This window comes from Marmota monax, unplaced genomic scaffold (genome assembly GCF_021218885.2).
Source record: "Marmota monax isolate L192 unplaced genomic scaffold, Marmota_monax_Labrador192_F-V1.1 WCK01_AAM20220418_F8-fsc00068, whole genome shotgun sequence".
NCBI classification, from domain to species: Eukaryota; Metazoa; Chordata; class Mammalia; order Rodentia; family Sciuridae; genus Marmota; species Marmota monax.
This window is the reverse complement of record NW_026692352.1, coordinates 10,008,566-10,025,435: the sequence shown is the minus strand read 5'-3', so window position 1 is coordinate 10,025,435 and position 16,870 is coordinate 10,008,566. Positions and strand designations below refer to the sequence as shown.

The window sequence follows — 16,870 nt, the reverse complement described above, 5'->3', positions numbered from 1 at the left end:
TTCATGACTGGAGTGTGACTCTACTGTTTCTAGGAAAAATAGTTCACCAATGAATGGCATTATCTGGGACTCCAATTAAAATTCAAAACAAAAAACAAAACACTGACCCAAGGTTCATTTATAGCCTGAGAAGTTAGAGAGGTAGTTCAACTATACAAGGACACCGGGGTACTGCTGTCATTCACAGTCTTATAAGGGAACAATAATATCCTTGGAGCCATGTTCTCACATACAATAATTTTGTGTTACTGAGTGCACTTGTCTATATCCCTTGGTCTATGTGCCTTCATCGGAAGCTAGGAATGATAATATGTAATTTGTAGGATTACTTCAGGGTTTTTAGCCTTGGCACTATTGATATTTGGGGTCAGATAATTCTTGGCTGCGGGGACTCTTCTGTGAATTATGGGATACATGGCAACATCCCTCACATCTACCACTGGATGCCATTAGCATTTTTTCTTCTCCAGTAGTCACAACAACAAAAAAATGTCTAAACATTGCCAGATATCCTCTGGGAAACAGCATCATACTACCTTATACTCCAATTCTTATTGAGAACCACAGGGTTACTTTAAGGACAACTGCAATAGAAAGTAACTACAGGTTTGATTGATTGGGTGTGTGCAATGTGTCAGGCACAATTCTGAGGGCTTTACATATACCCTAGCATTCCATCCTCATGACAGCTCTAGGACCAGCGATGATGAGGTAGGTACTCTTCCCATCTCAGTTCTATAGAAGCGTACATAGATTATTTGCAAATATTATGACATTTTCTATATGGAATCTGAGCATCTGCGGAGATGATATCCATAGGGGTTTTAGGAATCAATTCATCCTGGATCCTGAATATATATGCAGACAGAGGGAGAAAGAGAGAGTTTAAAGAATCCACTCCCATGAATGTATAGATTATGGAGGGACAAACCCTAAATCTACAGGTTCCTGGCTATCTGGAGACTGGAGAGCCATGGGTGATGTGAGGTCTAAATCCAAAGGCAGTCTGCTGGCAGAATTGCTTCTTGCTTGGGAAACACTAGTCTTTGTTCTATTTAGGCATTCAAGTGCCTGGGTGGTCCCCACCAGTGTTATGGAGGGTCATCTGTTTTATTCGAATTCCACTCATTTAAATGATAATCTCATGTAAGAAACACCTTCGCAGAAAATTGTAATGATGTTTGACCAAATATCTGGGTATCATGTCCCAGCCATGTTGACATATAAAATTAACCATCACAGTGTGCATTCATTACTAGCTTTTATTGTGGCCCTTATTCCACAGATAAAGAAGGAAGTGCAGCCTGTTCTTTCTAATCCTATGATTTCACTCCTAAACATTCAAGTGAGGTGTTGATAGTCCTATGAGAGGGTGATTTTGTTGGTTTGGGGGTTTCAGGAGAACAGCTCTGTTCAAGCAGGGATGGAAGGGAAGACTCAGGAAGGGAGACAGCACCTGAGAGGCCAGCTGGGTGGAGGGAACCAGGTAACTCCCAGGCCCACCCAGATGTGCACCCAGGTTCCAACTCTGAAGTTTTGAGTGGCAGCTACAGACAAAATGCTGCGCTTCCATGAGCATCCATTTCTTCACCTGAGATGAGAAATATTAACAACCCCCTAGCAGGGTTGCTGTGAGCCCTGGAGAAGAGCACCTCTAATCTCCTACCAGAGTCCTGACACACAGAAAGCCTGGTTCTCACTCACTGCTTGTCTACATTCCTTCCAGCCTCCTTCCTTCCTTCCTTTCTTGTTTCCTCCCTCTCTTGTGTGCTTCTTGGATGATTATTGGAAGCTTTTCTAGATACGAGGGCTGCTATGGATGTGGCTCTGAGATGGAGCGTCTGCCTAGCACATGCAGGGCCTGGGGTTGCTTGCCAGCACCATAAAAACAAAACAATAACAAAAAAGGAGGTGCTGAGAAGACGCTAAGGCTGCATGTGCTCCATAGATAGATAGAAACGTGGGCCCTCTTTCTGTAGTTCACAGCCTCATGGGGGAAACAGGAGGCAAGCCAGACAAAGGTGACATCACAGGAAGATTTTTGCCTGAATGACAAAGCCTGTGGTGCAATGATTTGGTACAGGAAGAAGGCTAAAATCTGAACCACAGGACTCTCTGAAGTCTGAAGTGGTAGTGAAGCATGAAGGACCTGTCAGGACTCACCAGGCAGCTAAGGATGAGGGAGATCTCCACGTGCTTAGTCCTGGCCTCTGAAGGGATCCTTTCCTTTGGCTTGGTGAGAGGAAGGGTCAGAGATGGGTCAGAGGGGAAGGGTCAGAGGTGGGGCACAAGGGCTGAGCACCTCCTAGAGGTGTCAGGTTTGCAAAGCTCCTACTTGTCACATACAGACATTTGAGGTGTCAGGTTTGCAAAGCTCCTACTGGTCACATACAGACATTTGAACTTTTACCAGCAGGCAGTGGAGAACTGCAAATCAGGGGAACAATAGAACTACTCACTTTTGCATTTTTAGAGAAAAGCACTCAGAAGCTTAGAGTAGTATAGAAGCAGTCAGAGGCAGGAGGCCCTGTGAGTCTCTCAGAGCCCCTCCATCCACCTCTCCCCTCTACTCCCTTTGTCTCCTCTCCTTCCTTCTTTGTGTCCCACTCCCTGTCACACACACTCACCTGGAGATTCCTCAGAAAACTTAGAATGGAACCATTATTTGACCCAGCTATCCCACTCCTCAGTTTATACCCAAAGGACTTAAAAGCAGCATACTACAGTGACACAGCCACATCAGTGTTTATAGTAGCTCAACCCACAATAGCTAAACTATGGATCCAACCTAGGTGGCCTTCAACAAATTAATGGGTTAAAAAAATGTGCTATATATACACAGTGGAATATCACTCAGCCTTAAAAAGAATGAAATGATGACATTTGCCATTAAATGGTTGGAGCTGGAGAATATCTTGCAAAGCGAAATAAACCAATCCCCCAAAACCAAAGGCTTAATGTTTTCTCTGATATGAAGATGCCAATTCACTATGGTAGAGGGCTAGGGAAGAATAGAGTTACTTTAGATTAGGTAGAGGGGAGTGAAGGGAAGGGAAGGGAATTGGGGTAGGAAGGATAGTAGAATGAATCAGCAGACATTATTACCTTGTGCCCATATATAACTATATCGCCCGTGTTATTCTATATCACATATAACCAGAAGAACAAAAAATTATGCTCCATTATATTTGATGTATCAAAGTGCATTCTACTGCCATGTATAACTAATTAAAACTAATTAAAAAATTTAAGAAAATGAATCTAAATTATCTCTTATGAAGTAATCCCTCAGGACCAAAATTAGATGACAGTAATGTCCAATGTAGCTCTAAACTCAGGAAAGAAAAAAAAAATAATATACTTAGAAAAGATGAATTAAAGGAGGCCATTGTTCTCAGACTTACCATCTTTCTTTCCTAAGCATGTAGTATTTTTGATTCAGTAGGAAAGAAAAACTGTATTTGTATAAAAGTCAGATGCCCTAATAGTAAAGCTCACCCAAAAAGCCTGCGCCACAGTAAGGCCGAAGTTATGTCGTGGTAAATGAATGCCAAATTTAGTGAATAGTAATTAATCAATTACTGATTAATTATTCAGGGTTGGAAATGACTCAATTCTGAACCTAGAAGTTTCTCACAGGGCTCCAAATAGACAAAACTGAAAGAGGCCAAAGTCACAAAAGTGTGTGTCTGGCCCCCAGTCATCCCACAGAATCTGTGCTACAGCTCATGCTTCCAAGAATGATTTCACTCGAACCAGTCCGCACGGGTCCTGTCATTCCTGGAGGCCAGGTAGAACAGAGACCACTGATTATCTCTGCATAGTAGGCAAGACACAGGCCCCGTGGAGGGGGCAGGTGACCTATCACAGGGTCAAGCCAGTTTTGATACCTAGTCAATTCCCTCTGGGGACCCATTGCCTAACTTGTGAAATGTGAGAAAAGAATCCATCCCATTATGCTGCCTTGAGCTGAAAGAGATGACACACCAACAACATCTTGTAAATAGTTGATACTATGTAGGTATTTGCTGAGTAAATTAATGCAGGAAAAAACAATGTATAGGCACCAAAATTATTTTATTCCAACTTCCCAAGACCAAAAAGGAAAACAGGCTAAGAACAGAGCATGTACTTTGGCAAAGGTCTTTCATCTGACAAGGACCAAGGGTATCAGGATGTGTGCTGGGCCCTCTGGAAAGTTCTCCCTTGGATCACATCATGCACCAGACTAGAGGCCGAGCTCCTGAAGCAGGGGCACCTCTGGCACTTAGAACTAAGGGAGATTGCCAGCCACTCTTCCTTTTACCCACCCAATTGAGAGTGACCCTGGGAGCACAACTAGGACATCCGTGCTTCTCATGCCTCTGAAACCATCCCAAGAAGGTCCCAGGTAAGATGGAGCATCCTGCATCTTACGTCAGTTCCCTCTCAGATCCCCCACCAACTATTCTAAATTCCAACTCCTTTTCTCCATCTCCATCCCTGAGCAGCCGTCCCTTATTTGCACACTCAGTTTTGAGCTACTGGCTTTCTTTCACTGCCTGTGAAGAAGAGGGATCTCCACAGCATGTCCCCTCAGTTTCTCTTGTCACCATCTTCAGGCTGCTTCATACCTGTCCCTCATTCTCCCCATTCTCTTCTACCTAAGAGGACTGTGTATAAAGTGCAGGATGACTTAACCATGAAGACATTGGATAAATTCCTATTCGCGCTTCCTGCCATATAAGAATGAGCCTCAGTACTTTTTCTGTAAAATGGGGAGATTAAATAGGTAACCCTACTTTTCTTTTCCTTTTTTTTAAGAGAGAGAGAGAGCGAGAGAGAGAGAGAGAATTTTATTATTTATATTTTAGTTTTCAGAGGACACAACATCTTTGTTTATATGTGTTGCTGAGGACGGAACCCAGGCCGCACGCATGCCAGGAGAGTGCACTACCGCTTGAGCCACATCCCCAGCCCACCCTACTTTTCTTAAAGTCTGCATAATATATGGGAGCCCACTGGAGAGTAATTTTATCGTAAGCAACTGTTCATGAGCACACATGCACAAACACCCATCCGCATGTCTTTCATCTATGTGTGATGTGCCCAGGTTCTCCAGAATTATCTTTGTTGGGCCATGCTCTAAGCAAAGTAACTGGTTTTTATATTGCTTTATTTGAGGAAAAGGACAAGGAAATTAATATACAAAATACTTATTGATCTCTCACCATATGCCTGGTAGTGTAACAAGTGCTTTCCACATGTTGCCTTATGTAAATCCTTATTTGGCCCTCCAAAGTCAGCATTATTATTGGCATCTGCTTTTTAGAGGTGAGTAAACAATCTTAGTGGTGTTTTTTAACTTTCCCTGCTTCACATAACTAAGAGCAAACTAAACTAGGAATTGAGGCAGTGCAATCAGAGGCCTGAACCTCTGCCCTTAACTCCCAGCCACACTGCCTCCCACTAAAATATGTTTAGTCCCCTATCCCCCTTCCAACCTCCTTCAAACTCTCCTCTTGTCTTCTACTATTTTTCTACTTCACGTTCATGTAAGTTGCAAATATTTCCACATGTGTCATTGATTGATTGATTCCACACATATTAATTGGGCACTTATATATTTCTGGGATTAGAAAATAAAACAAGCAGAAAAAGAAAAGACTTAACCCACAAATCAACTATGTAGAAGGAAAAAAAAAAGACTGCACTTCTAATCTGGGGAAGTGTAAGAATAGTAGCATAACTTTTCAGTAAAGGGGTAATGTGTGTCATTCAATATTTTAGAAAGAGGAACTTACTATTGTTTCTAAATAATTTACTTGATAAGGAACTATGTACATATTTTGTTTCTGAAAACTATAATGCTAAAAAAAAGTAGAATAATTTTCTAAAGAAATTGCTATGAACTGTTTGTAGGATCTTCTCCTTTCTCACATTAGTCTTATTTTGGAGTATCTGAGAAATGAACCTGGAACCTAGCTTTACCACAAGACTCAATTCTCTGATTTAAGCCAGAGAATAAGGAGTGGATTGATGGGCACTGCAGAGTGCAGAGAAAGTACAGGGAAGCCACATTTCCTAGAGTCAGGGTGAGGTGCAGTCCTGCTAAAGAGCACCAGAAAGAAAGGCTTTTATTCTAGCCCTATTAACTTGCTATTTAACCAGGGACCAGACACTGACCTGAGATTGGCCTCAGTTTTATCCATGTTTCATAGGAGATGAATTAAATTTAGTTGTGACATTATGAGACTCTGAAATATAGATGAAACCCAGAGATCAAGGATGAAAGACTTAAAAGAAGGATACAGAAAATTATTCCAAGCTTCTACTTAACAAAGACCCAAAATTTAAAAGATAGAAATTGTACAGTTCTTCAATTGCATAACCAGTTCAGCAGCCCACCCTCGCCTCTGGCACATCTTTGAATTACCTACAGCTGACAGTCTCTGCTGAAGCACGGTTGGAAGGGTGACATGGACATGCCATTGTGCCTCTGAGAAGGAGGCACATTAGATAAGGATCAGAGAGCATCTTTATCTTCAGAAAAGCAATGTCTTACCTCATCTGTGTCTGGCCCACATCTCTGTCCCTGGAACCTCCAAATTCAGAATGACATCCTGGGCAGGATTTCTATCTTTTTGTGTGTGTCTGCTTAGTGTGAATTTATTGAACGAACACATATGTAGTGAGAATTTTTAATGTCTTGAAAGTCAAGTAAAATAAAATAATTTTTCCCTAAACATTAGTTTTGGCAATTGTATTTCCTGAATACAAGGGGGAAAAAAAGGACTTCTAATTCTTAACCCTTGGAAAGTACAATAACTCAGGTAGTTAAACATTTTATACCTGGTGAGCTAGTTGGGAATATCTATCTGTAATGCCTAGGACATACTATGATAAGTGCTTAGGTCATGTTGGCTGAATTGATGTCTTTTAGCCTCACTTGACCAAGCTTTGATATGGTTAGGTCTTTTTTTTATTGCAAATAAGCTGCTGAATTTATTAAAGAAAAGTTATCATTAAAATAAGAAATAATAGTGACATTTCACTGTAAAAATTGTTGTTAATCAAGACTAATCTCTTATGAGAGTATATACAGAGATGTGAGATTTTTTTTTTTTTTTTTTAGAATTTAGTCTAGTAGAAGACAAGTTTGAGGAAGCTATTCTGGAAAAATTAAGATGGACTTTCTATTAGTGCATCTTATACCATTCATATTGCTAAGAGATTTTTTAAAAATCATATATACTGTAAACGAAATGAAACAAACAAAAAACCTACTGTTAACCAATCTGAAGGAGTTCAGATTATATGAAATTATAGCACTTTAATCTCAAAAATAACATGTGCTTGAATTTTCATCACTGAGGTGTTATATCTGTAGATTAAACAATGAAAGACAGACAAGTGTATCTATGTATATATATACATACATACACATGTGTAAAAGCACATATGTATGGTCTTTTAAAAATTTTTTAGCAATATGAATAGATTCCTATCTATTTGAAAAGAATCTTATTCAAATAGGATGTTTTAAATATTTGCTATCAGGATAATAAATGATAAGACACTTTCATGCCAATTAACATTCTCTTGATAGCATTTATCTGAAAACTGGGAAGTATTTGTTATTCCATCCAAACAGTAGAAAACAATATTTACAAAGTTATTATTGAACCTGAGTGCTCTGCCTTACTAACTCCACCTTCCATCAAACCTTTTTACAAATGGGAGTAGGCAATTATCATATTCACACTTATTTAGCAAGCATTTTGTAACAGCACTCAGAATTCAGGAGAGAGGAAACACTTGTGGGATGATGGGCTCTAGCAATGTTTCAGTGCTTTACTGAGAATACCTCTGGGCTACCAGATGGATATCTAAGAGAGGAAAGTGACTGAGGATGGGTAGGGTGTGTAGAAGAAATCCAGTTGGTTATTCTTCCCCTTTTCACAAAGCTCAAGGGCTTTGAAGAATGGCTACGGTATTTGTAGACCTGGAGGTCTCCTCAGGAGATGGAGAGGAGCTTCTACTAACCCAAACTGAGGTATAGTGGCTATCTCACATTGGGTGAAATGTGTGAAAGCAACTCTCCTCAGCAAGAGCCTTTCTGGAGAGTCAACTGAATTCTTAGAATGAAATTAAGTTGATCAGATCTGATCTACCAACCCTCTGTGGAGATGATGATGGTAGTATTTGCAACTTGCAAAACTGTCTTAGTGATGATTACTCACCTCTGAGATAAAAATGTCACACATTGGAAGCCCATGGAAGGCCATCGATGCATCAGAATTCTTCCTGACACAGAAGGTCGAGGCCATGCTTAGCTTTTGACTTAACCCACAAACCAGCTAGATCTTATTTCTTCCTCCATCTGATTGGCACACCCTACCCCTTTGTCTCAGTCTCTCATGGACATTTGGTTCTTCCAAGTAACGGTTCATTGAAGGCAAGGCTCCATAGCTAAAAGCATTTGTAAAGCAAAGTATCAGATCATGTCTAAGAGTACTAAAGGCACTTAACATCCAAAACTAGCTTAGAAATGTTGACCATTCATGAGCACTCTGTCTGTTTATCAAACACAGAACACTCTCCTTGCCAGCTGGGCTACCTCTCCTCAGCAAGGACCCTTCTGGGGAGTCAACTGAATTCTTAGAATGGAATTAAGTTCATCAAAATTCAGCACACAGTTTCCTGTGTTCTGTAACATTTCCGTTGGCTCCTGCCCTGGCTCAGGAAACACTTTTATACTAGTCTTAACAGGATCCAAAACACCTAATGAAGATAGAAGAGATACCAACAGCACTGGTATATTGCTTATTGCATTTTACTAAGTCCAGAACATTTGAGTCCTTATTTGAGTCCATTCTCCTGACTAGAACACTGAGGCCTGGGAGGAGAGGGACTCCCACAGGCCACTAGAGAGTGAGCTGCAGTGTCAGCATGGGAGCCCAGAACTTTCTAAACCAAATCCTGGATCCGATCCATAGCTCCATGCTTGTGCATGAATCCATTTTTGTGGATATTATTTATTTGGGATTTAAGCTACATGAGGGCCAGGACTAGGCCTGACTGACCAGTCCTATCTATAATTTATGACAGGCCACAGCAAGAAGAGTAGAAAATGAATGAATATTTGCTGACAACAAATGAATGAACAAGGAAACACAAGTGAGAGAGGAAGTAAGTGACCTCCCTCTTAGAACGCAGAAACCAAAGCTCTCCCCCTTTCCTGCAAAGAGGGCTTTGGACTTGGAGAGCCTGACCTGGTTACCGGCCATTAAGCACCACTGAATTTCATTCAGTCTGGAATTCTTTATGTTCTGAAATTTTCTGGGCAATTTCCCAGCTCCAAATAGCTTCAGAGTGGTTTTCCTAACTAACCGTTTAACTGCTTCCTAGGATTCCCATCATTCATGATTCAGGACTGAATACTTAACATCTATAGGTGCTTCTCATACCCATGAGCTGAAAACTTCAGAGTCAAGCTTCGTGAGGAATCAGGTTCTCTCTAGAATAAAGTGAAAATATTGCACATCTAAGGTTCAAGAGATTCCAGCCTCAAACAAGAGGAGGAGGTAAAGGTTCACGGGTCTTGTTGCAGGATGTCGATGGGCACAGGCACCCAGGGAAAGTATGAGTCTAAGGTGTAAAGAGCTGCTGTGGCTTTTCTTGTCTTTAAAGTCAGAAGCCCAAGTGGAATCAGAACAAAGGAACATGTGGACAGACTGGGCCACTGAGGGGTGGCAGGCACCAGGAAGAAACCAAGTTTAGGAGAAACATAGCTCCAGGAATGGATTTAAATTCAGTCTCTATGTCTGAGATGCTTCAAGTATGGAGATAAATCAGAGCCTACTGCACTCTAGAAAGAAAAAGAAAGCTTCCAAACATAATGCTGAATGGGTGGAAGAATGTGATTGGGGAAGGAAGACTGAAACAGAGATCACATATAGCGTAATGTAGAGTATGCTAGGTCCTTCACAAGCTGGATAGAGTAGAGTCACACTCATTACCCTATAAAGGGAAAGATAAGCTTTAGAGAGATCACTGACTTACTTGTACTCTGCTACACTGTGAATTCCATGAGGTCAGGATCCAGACCACACGGCTTTGTCCACAGCCATATTCACAGTATGTAGAACATAGTAGCTGCACACAGTAGGAACATGGGAAGATCTCCTTGGCTGACCTGTACAAGGTCACCCTCCTTTAAAATGCTGAATGGTAGGAAGGTAACATTCTAAATTCATCAGCAGGGTACAGCTCCTTCCTGCACCAGATTGTTTTCCTTGCCGAAACCACATCATAAATCAGAGGGAACTTAGCAGGAGCAAAGATGTTTAGGCACCAAACATCCTTTCCAAAATAGAGATGTTACTTACATTTATCTCTAAGCTGAAAGGGCCAGCACTGGCTTTTTCCACTTCCAAAGAGATCCAGTGATTTCATCATTTCTTGCTGCTTTATAAGGAGGAAGGCATTATTTTATTTGGGGGATTGGTTGTAAGCCAACTTAATAAAAGACTGAAAGATGAACACTAATTTCAAACTGCTCATACATTGCAAGTTGACTCAAGCTATTTCCAAACTGCAAAGGTTATTTTGGAAGCAAACTATAAATAATATTCCATGACAGCTTTTCAAGAGATCAAATAAGGGCCCCATAGAATCTGATGTCCAGTTATTATGAGCATTTCATAGTTATAAACTTAGACTTTTCTTTGTTTCTTTTTTAATATAATTTAATTTAAAATTTATTTCATGGCCAAGCATGGTGGCACACACCTGTAATCCCAGTGGCTTGGGAGGCTGAGGCAGGAGGTTTGCAATTTCAAAGCCAGCCTCAGCAATTTAGCAAGACCTTAAGCAACTCACCAAGACCCTGTCTTATAAAAATAGGGCTAGGTCTGTGGCTCAGTGACTGGGGGTGTGGCACAGTGTTTAAGCATTCTAGTGTTCAATCCCCAGTACCAACAATGACAACAATGTGTGTGTGTGTGTGTGTGTGTGTGTGTGTATTATGAATAGCACTTACAGTTAGGGCTGAATGTAGTCAGACATGGGATTGCTCGTGGAAGGATCTACTCAGGGTGCATTCTTTCAGAGAATCCATCCAGGAGAGAATGACTGACAAGTCAAGAGGGTGTCTATAGTATAAGGAGTACTGATATATGTGGGTGCCATGAATGTTTGTCCTAACATGCTGACGTAGAGTCTCTTGTTTCATCAAAACACTTAGTAGTATTTTTGAAAACTTTTAGACTTTAGCCAAACTATAGATCTGATCTTAAATATTCTCAAAAAGCCTAAGCATTAAAGGTTAATTCCCAGCTTGGTGCTACTGGGAGGTGATAGAAACTTCAAAAGTTCCTAGTGAAAGAGATAATGGGAACCTGGTCTCTTCCTCTTCCTCTTTTTTTTTTTCTTTCCTATAATGATGTTGGTAACTTTGTTCCACATGCAATGCTACTACACTGTACTACCTCACCACAGGTCCAGAAGCAATGAGGCCAAAGAGTCATGAACACAAACCTTCAAAATTGTGAGCCAATAAACTTCTCCTGTTTGTAAGTTAATTATCTCAGGCAAATTGCTGCAATAACAGAAAACTGACAAACACAACCCTGATGTATTGTTTAGCAGTTGTTATCTAGCTAAGCACTCCTGTATTTCTGTATTTTTATTTGTTATTTTTTAGATATGCATGTCAGTAGAGTGTACTTTGACATATTATACACATGTGGAGTATAACTTATTCCAATTAGAATCCCATCCTTGTGGTTGTACTTAATGTGAAGTTTCACTGGTCATGTATTCATATATGAGGATAGAAAAGTTATGTCCAATTCATTCTACTGTCTTTCCTATTCCAGTTCTCCCTGCCTTCCCTTTATTCCCCTTTGTCTCATACAAGGAGGATTGTTTGATCTATTCTTCCACTATTCTATTCTAATATTTTAATCTATTCTATTCTTCCACTCCCCACTCTCCCTTGCTGTGGGTTACCATCTACATATCAAATAAAATATTCAGCCTTTAATTTTCTTAGAATTGACTTATTTCACTTAGCATGGCAGTCTCTAGTTCCATCTATTTACCAACAAGTGCCATAATTTCATTTTTCTTTATATCTGAGTAATATTCCATTGTGCATATATACCACATTTTGTTTATCCATTCATCTGTTGAAAGACACCTAGGTTGGTTACATAGTGTGGCTATTGTGAATTCAGCTGCTATAAATGTTGATAAGGCTTTGTCACTGTAATATGCTGATTTTAAGTCCTTTGGGTATAAGCAGAGGAGTGGGATAACTGGGTCAAATGGTGGTCACATTCTGAGTTTTCTAAGAAGTTTCCATACTGTTTTCCAGAGTGGTTGCACCAATTTGCAGTCCCACCAGCAATATATAAATGAACCCTTTGCCCTACATCCTTACCAACATTTATTGTTTCTTATATTCTTTATAATTGCCATTCTGACTGGAATGAGATGGAATCTCAGTGTATTTTTAATTTGCATTTATCTAATTCCTAGAGATACTGAACATTTTTTCATACATTTATTGATCATTCATATTTATTCTTATGTGAAGTGCCTGCTCAGTTCTTTTGCACATCTATTGACTGGGTTATTTGGGTTTTTTGGTGTTAGCTTTTTAAATTTTGGAGATTAATGCTCTATCTCAGATGCAGATGGTAAAATTTTTCTCCAATTTTGTAAGCTCTCTGTTTACATTCTGGATTGTTCCTTTGCTGTGAAGAAGATGTTTGTTTGATACCATCCCATTTATTGATTCTTGATTTTTCTTTTTGTGCTTTAGGAATCTTGCTGAGGAAGTAAGTTCCTAAGACAACATGATGGAAAATTGGGCCTACATTTTCTTCTAGTAGGTGCAGGGTATCTGGTCTAATGCATATATCATTGATCCACTTTGAGTTGAGTTTTGTGCAGGTGAGAGATGGGGTTCAATTTCATTTTGATACATATGGATTTCCAGTTTTCCCAGCATCATTTGTTGAAGAGGCTATCTTTCCTCCAATGTATGTTTATGGCACCTTTGTCTAGTATGAGATAACTGTATGTATGTGGCTATGTCTCTGTGTTTTCTATTCTGTTCCATTGGTCTTCATGTTTGTTTTTGTGCTAATACCATGCCATTTTTGTTACTATAGCTCTGTAGTATAACTTGAGGTCTGGTATTTTGAGGCCCCCTGCATCACTTTTCTTGTGAAGGATTGCTTTATCTATTCTAGGTCTCTTATTTTTCCCAATTAATTTCATGACTGCTTTTTCCATTTCTGTGAAGAATGTCATTAGAATTTTCATAGGAATTACAATAAATCTGTAAAGCACTTTTGGTAGTATGGCCATTTTGACAATTTTAATTTTTTGAGTATTGCCCCACATAGTGTGAGGGTGCTTAGCAGAGTGATTTCTCCTCACCCCATCTTCCAAGCACTCCTATTCCCCCTGTGGCCCTTCTATAAGCAAGAGGCTGAAACAGGGCCATGTATGTGTCTTCCTAAACTACTTACATAATTTTTAGTGAAATACTTCTTTCTTATTTTGCATTTTATACCTTAGAGTATAATGATATAGATACTGGAGTCCAACTTTCTCAGATCATATTCTGGCTTTCCCGTTATTACTTGTGTGACTTGTAAAATAACTTATTCATCTGTAATAGTGTGGATGACTGTAAGGCCAATTTCATACTTTTCTAGAGAGGACTAAATAAATGAACTGTATAAAGCACTCAGAACAGTATCTGACACGTAGTAAGCACTTTATTTTATTGGCTATTATTAGCATGGTTGTGAATGATTAGTGATGACTGTAAATGATAATGGCTAGTAGAGCGCTTATGCTGTGCCTACCAGCACACTGGGTATTTTGCAGTTCACCCTCTCCATAGTGCTTGAGGCAGGAAGTATTTTTTATAACATTTTTACAGCTAGGAAGCTAGACTTGGAGAAGTAAATAATTGTGAAACTGCACACAAGTAGCACATGAGTTCTATTCCAAGCTGGCAGGTGAACAACTGAATCTGTGCGTGTCGGTAGGACAGGACAGGATGTTTTGACATGTAGACATTCACTGCTTCAATCCTCTATCTCCCTTCAAAGACTTCAGTCTTGCTCCTGAGTCAAGTTCATTACATCCTGAGTTCAGCTCACTGTGTCTGAAAATCTTTTGTGCATCAACTTGGGCATCCCAGGACCTTTTCATCAGGAAGGACTCCCTCCCTTCCTGGTAGAGGTGAATTGAGGTCCCCTAATATACTTCTTTTTTATCATAGATAAAAGATCCTGATGGAACCCTTGGTTGTATTTCTCCTTTTGTATATTTTGCAAGGCTGGGTCATAGTCTTACTCATCCTTGTGTTTTCAATAAGCTCAGAGTCAGACACAGGGAAGTTGGAGAAAGAGAGAGATGTCTGTCCAGGTGAAGACAAGCCATTACAAGGTACACACCCAAGGTATCCTTTCTCCAACTAGCAATTAATGAATTAATCTACTGATAAGGTAAGAGCACTCATGATCAGATAATTCCTCAAAGCCCTGCCTTTGAGCAAGCACATGAGATTTGGGGGGATATTCCCAACCCAAACCAGAACAGATATTTTCTAAATGCAGGTAGATGTTCATCAATAAAAGACAAGGTTAAGTGCCAAGAACTACTCAGAGTCTGGGGTAGAAAAGGTGCAAAGGGGATCCTCAATATTCTCAGATAATGTTAGAAAGTTCCCAACTCAACCAGCTTTATGGAACACAGTATGCAGTTTGTAAAATTATAATATATGAGACTTCAGAGGATACTGAAGTTATAAACTGGAGCATACACAGGTAAAGCATGGAACTCTCAAATGCTATTTTAACCATCAAAACATTTCTATGATACGTACATTGTTATTTCCATTTCATAGATTAGGAAGTTGAGTCTTAGAATAAGTCACCCTGCTTATACACAATGAAGAAGAACTTGGTCCCATCTATGCCCTAGTTATAAGACCACAAAATAAATAAACCAATATTGCATGAAGCTTCAGAGTCCTGTCTTTGAGAGGACTAGGCCTTCAAGAGAAGCCCAACGATTTCCAGATGCGGACTAGATACTTCCCAAGGAGAGCAGTTTTATAGGCAGAGGAACCCGGTTTGTGTTACAGGCTAGACTTGACTTTGCTCAGTCTTTGTATGTCTGTCTCCATATTTCTTTTCTATTCCTCTTCCCCATGAGGCAACTTTATTTCAGTATACCAAAGATAATTTCTTACTTTCTATAACTGGAAAAGGAAAAGATTAAATTCGAGTGGGCAAAGCTCCTTAAATACAAGACTATTAAGTACAAGCTTTTTGAAATGAGGGATTGATGTTATGTGAATGTGTTGATGGAATGTGATGATACCATTCATGCCGCCTTCCTGGGAAGGGCTAAGTTTATCAATCAACCAAAGGGCCACCATCTCTAAAGTTTGTCAGTGAAGTTAAGCACAATGTGATAGTTGGAGCCAAGTTTGGAAAGACAATGTTGATGCTCAAAAGATTGTTCGAGAAAGATAGGCAATAATGCAACCTGAATCTCAGTCCTATTTCTCTCTTGAAGAACTCAGTCATTAAAATTAAGAACAAATAAGAGAAAAGATACAAAAAGTACTTTGTAAGTTAAAATAGTGAAGACAATTTATGGGGTGATTATGTTACAGTTGTTTTCTTCCAAGCTGTGGCCGCTGATAAAACAAACCTTCACTTAAAATCAACTGGCTTTCCCCACTGGTGAAAGTTACTGTTTGAGTTAGTCTTTTCATAAAAACTTGAAAGTCTTTGTCTTGCCAGATGATGAAGTTTTAGTTATATTTTTGAAGTTCACACTGTCTCTACCAATCCCTGATATCCAATCATTTCTTTGTTCCTTCAAACCTAAATCCACTTCATAAGGTACAGAGTTATACTATTACAAGGAAATGGTAGCACGAGGGTAAGGCTGCTTCAGAGGATGGAAGTGAATCTTTAACCATAGAGTAGTCAGCATTCTTCTGGGTAGGCCCTGATCTCAGTAGGCAGGACAGGGGAGGGTGGAACAATAGGGAAACAGTGGAGGGGAGGAGGTGGGGGAAGGATAGAGAATTGCTTATAAGGAGCTGCTCACAGACTGGAGGGGACAACATACCTACTAGCAATACAATAAAATAAGTAACTCCAAAGATAAATAAAATAAGGCCTGCCATCTATCTTACATTCTGGAATTGGTATCATAGCTCATCTTTGGCCTTCTCACTTGTAGCCGCATTTTTTCCAATGCATATCCTACTTTGGCCACCAGGTCTGATCATTTTATTTTATCAGCAACAGTCCCAACAGGACAAAAGTGGCATGTTAAAATTAGATGATTCAAAGTGGATCTAATAAGGAGATTATTTAAGATGATTTGGAGGAAAGATGTTACCATGGCTAATGACACCAAAGATGTTACCATCCTTAAGCCTGAAATAGAAATATTCTAAAAATCAGGAAGGAGAAAGTGTTATAGAGCTTTCTTAGAAAAGCAGTGGTGTCTGATAGTGGGACAAAGCCTCTCTGAAGTGACCCTGCAGGGAAGGAGCCTGGGAATGGGTAGCACACTCTCTTCCTCCCTCCCTTCGCCTGCATCCGTGGGCCACACTGGCCAAAAACCAGTCCATAAGGGAAAATGCAAATGTTGTTGGCAAAGGTTCATCACCTGGGACAGAAGCATAGTGGAAAGGCATAGGGTGTAGATCTGCAGGGGCAAGCCAAACCTGTCCAGCACAGACCCTTGATACTGGAGACACAAATGAATGAAAGTGTTCCCATCTTATCAGGAGCTACAGTAAATAAGAATGTGAAGAAAAGTAAACCATATG

The 16,870-nt window shown here is 39.9% G+C and overlaps 1 protein-coding gene across 1 annotated transcript in view; it reads left to right on the top strand.

The window, feature by feature from the left end:
• Tenm4 (teneurin transmembrane protein 4) overlaps positions 1 to 16,870 on the top strand; it is a 1,383,002-nt gene that overhangs the window by 55,244 nt on the left and 1,310,888 nt on the right. The window lies entirely within an intron of this gene.